Source organism: Seriola aureovittata, chromosome 7 (assembly GCF_021018895.1).
Source record: "Seriola aureovittata isolate HTS-2021-v1 ecotype China chromosome 7, ASM2101889v1, whole genome shotgun sequence".
In the NCBI taxonomy this organism is placed as follows: Eukaryota; Metazoa; Chordata; class Actinopteri; order Carangiformes; family Carangidae; genus Seriola; species Seriola aureovittata.
This window is the reverse complement of record NC_079370.1, coordinates 14100265-14104412: the sequence shown is the minus strand read 5'-3', so window position 1 is coordinate 14104412 and position 4148 is coordinate 14100265.

The window sequence follows — 4148 nt, the reverse complement described above, 5'->3', positions numbered from 1 at the left end:
ACACCGAAAACAAACAAACACACTCACACATGTTCACAGCTTCAAACGGACAACAGCAAATAATATTTGGCCTGTTTAGCTTTGTGCATTTGAAAAACTGGATTGCTGACTGAAATTGTATGAAACCCACGAGGGAGTATTTGGATTATAGTTTTCCTTCATCATAATCAGACTCAAATCCTCCTTTTTAACTCTAATACTTTAATTCTAATTACTCCACACAGGCTTCAGTGTGCTGAAGACTGGGAGGGTCTTTATCCCTTTGGAGAGAAAGAGGGGGAGTCTGAAGGAGACAAAGGCAGACAGACACAGCCAGAAAGAGAGGAGAAGAAAGAAAGACAGACAGAAAGTAAGAAACAGAGTTGAAAGTGAAAAAGAGGAAGGTAGAATGAAGTGAGTAAGGACAACAGTACTGCCTCGCTCAACACTAATTCACTGATGGCTAGCTGTAAAGTGCTTAGATTTCTAAATAACAGGGACAGACAAGCATACAGAGCTCCACCAACAGAGTAAAAGACAGGCACATTTTAGTGCATGAGGTACGTGGAAGCTAAATTACAAACATGCTGCTTACATGCTGTTGGGTTGGAGAAGCCAACCCGTAACTTGACTGTGCAAACTGCGCTAAAAGGAAAACAATGCTCTGTATATCTACTAGGGATCTATGTACCAACCTGTTGATAAAAGTACCCAAAATCTATATTTATATATTTAAAATATGTGGAACAAAATGATCTCTCCATCTTTCCCAAAGCACTGCCTAAAGTCAATTTTTGCTACTACTCCTGCAGGGTTTTGTGTCTTTTTAAAAAAAAAAAAAAAAACACTTTTAACTGCTCTGTTTAAGATTTTTCTGCCACACCGATGGCACTTTTGCTATGTACATCCCAAGATGGCAGTCATGCCTGCCAAACAGAGATAATATATTAACACCACAGTCAGTCTTCAACGTCACAGTCAGTCAGATCCAAAAAGGTAGAAAGGATAAGGGAGAAAAAGTGAATCTTGCTCTACTGCCTGATTTTGAGATTGTATTTTTAATGAGTATTGCTGAAACATAACACTAAGCAGAATGAAATCTATATTTTATAGTCATTGTTAAAAAGTAGCAGAAGGTAGATTTGCATTTATGCGCTGGGATCGCCTCCACTGCAGCATTCTCCCACAGCCAAAGGATGTTTTCTTTTGTTTGTTTGTTTTTTTTTCCTTTTCCCAATTCTTTTTCTTCACAAAGACGCCATTTGAATGACCTAAACCCGTCCCACTGGAGCCAGAAATGAGAAAAAATAAGCTAAATACCTTACACGTTTAAAGTTATGTCTCTTGTACCTTTAGCGGCAACAGGATTTAAATGATTACCCCCAGGTATTGCCAACCTGTACTGAACACACACAGCTGCTCTGCGGGATGTAATAACACTTTACTGACCACTGGCCCAATGGGATTCCAGTTCAAACCATATCTGAACATAAAAACGGAACAGGGAGGATGTTTCATTTTCCCAGAGGGCCCTCTCTCTCTCTCGCTCTCTCTCTGTCCCTCTTCCCTACCGTTATCTCTATCTCTCTCCACATTGGCTGCTTTCATCCAGCTCCCAGAGCTGAGGAGATACACAACAGAAAGAGAGAGAGAGAGAGTTACATGCAGACACACAAAAGTTAAAACAAAAAACACACAGAAGAGAGAGAAAAGAAGGAAGCATATACAAAGAGAAATGCACTCTTTTTCACACACATACACACACACATAGAGGTATATATACAGACACAGTGGGCCCTATTTCAGGATGCTGTCAGCAGGGGGACAGAGGCTAGAGGAAACACAGGATGAATTCTCCTCTGCCTCATTCCATCACACCGCCATGACACCCCTATTTACCTCCCCCATCTATCTCCACACTGACTGTCTACCACCTTGTCTTGCCTGTGTGTGTAGCTGTTAATGTGTGTGCGCTGTGTGGGTATGTCTGCACACGTGCAAGCTTAAGTGTATCAGCACGTTCACAGTGATGGAGTGAGGTGAGGTGGACACTGTATATTGTGCTCCACGGTGTTAGAACACACTGTGCAGCCCATCAGCGTTTGACAGAATCACTGTGTTTTTGTTTAGATGGTTGAAACAGTGGCACTCACTCCCATAAGAGCGACACAGGAACTTTCTTCTTTAAAGTTTACACTGGTGCCAGTCCCGTGGTATCCCGAGCAATCTCTGCGACAGATTCCCCCTTAACTTGATTTCGGGTTTGTTTTTTTGTTTTTTTTGTTTTTTTTCTTTGTTATCTCTTCAGGCTCACAAGCATTCCTCTCCCTCTGTCGTCGTCCGATGGCTTTGGCTTCACACCCCATATGTCCTCCTTTGACGATGAGAGAACCACTTTCATTGAGGGGAATGCAAGTGTTCTGTCCAATTCCCCAACCTCATTTTGGCTCTGAGAGAAATGGTCCCTTTCTTTATGTCTCCCACACATGTACACATGCGCTCACACACACAAATGGTCCCTACCCTGCCGTCCTTCCACTCCCCCAAGGCTATGGTCATGCATTTTCGCTTCATATTAATTTTTTTTGTTTGCTCTCCTTGGCCTTCTATGATCCATGACCACAAAAAGAGAGAAGACACACAGTAAGAGCAAATTAAATCGATATTAGCAGCACAGACATGCAATAGTGAGCTGTCCAGTGGCTTTATCTCAAACTAGAATGCTAGATATCACTTCTAAAAGCAGACCAAAAAAATGCTCAATTTCAGGTGTTTTGTGCTTGTTCTGTATCCTTGTATGAATAGCCTACATTTTTGCAATGTAAATACGTTGTATCCATCTGTACAGCTTCCTAATGCTCTTAGGCTGAATGGATGTGAGATTGCTGATTCCTGTTTTGGAGTTACACACGTCTCTTTAGGTAATGGAACTATTCACAATGAATGAAATCAAGCTGTAATAGCCAGATGTGATTAACTTCAATAATCCATTAGAGGCCTTTATGATCAACAAACAGACAAGTCTTTGTATTTGTTGAGAGCGCCAAAGATCACATCCTCCCAGATATGATTGCAAATCCTGTGTAAATGACATCAGCAGGCTGTTAACGCAACATTCACTTTCTCTACCTACTTAATTCTCTTCAGTGGCATGAGGAGGCTGTCAGTTTACAGTGCTTAGCAGAGTGAGGCATAGATACAGTTTCACATCTCCTGATTAATGCCATCATTTTCTGCCAGCTAACACACTGAGATCTTTCCTTAAATGTTGCAGCGATGCATGTTGTAAAATCAAGTCTGCTCAGAGGTTACTATTTTCATCATTAAATATTCATTAACACGTGATATTCAAATACCTCAAGGACATACTGTATGTATGAATTTCGAAAAGTGCTTACTTGCTGTAATGTGGTTTAAGCTGTAATTCCTGCTGGGTTAGCAGCAGTTGATTTGATTAAATTCAGGGCACAAACTCGGTTCATGATATTCACACTCTGTTCATCATGACAGCTTAAACACTACAGAGTGACAAATTGTTGCTCTTATGATAAGGCTTACATGAGACTATAATCATGTGTTTACCGTAGGCCTATATGCGTTCTTGGATATGTGGGCATGCAGGTGGATGCAGCAAATACCTTTCCTATCCCCAGCTCTGTATTTGTCAGTAGTTGATGGCTGTATTTTATTCGTGTGTGGGAGTGTGTGTGAAAATGCGTGTGTGGTTGACAGTCCGCTGATGGGCCAACACCTTTTTTCCAGACAACCCACCCTCCTGTATCGTCTCGCCAGAGCAATGGAGTCCTCCTCAGCATCGCTAACAATGCACACATAGACAAAGGCAGCCACACACACTCGCACTTATATACACATACTTGTAGTATATTCACAGGGACCCTGTCATTGACACATTGCATTCCCTTTCCCCTTATCCTATCTTTAACCATCATAACTGAATGCCTAACCCTCAAGCTAAAAAAGCCATTTAAACTTGTGGGGTCCCCATGAAGCTGTCAGACCCCACCAGTATAGTGGGCACCCAGTTTTTGGACCCCATGAATGTACTAAAACAAGGGCACAGACGCACGCACGCACACACACATACAAGCACACACACATTCACAGATTCACAAGCCAGTTATACAATTCATCTTTAACAGATAGCTTTG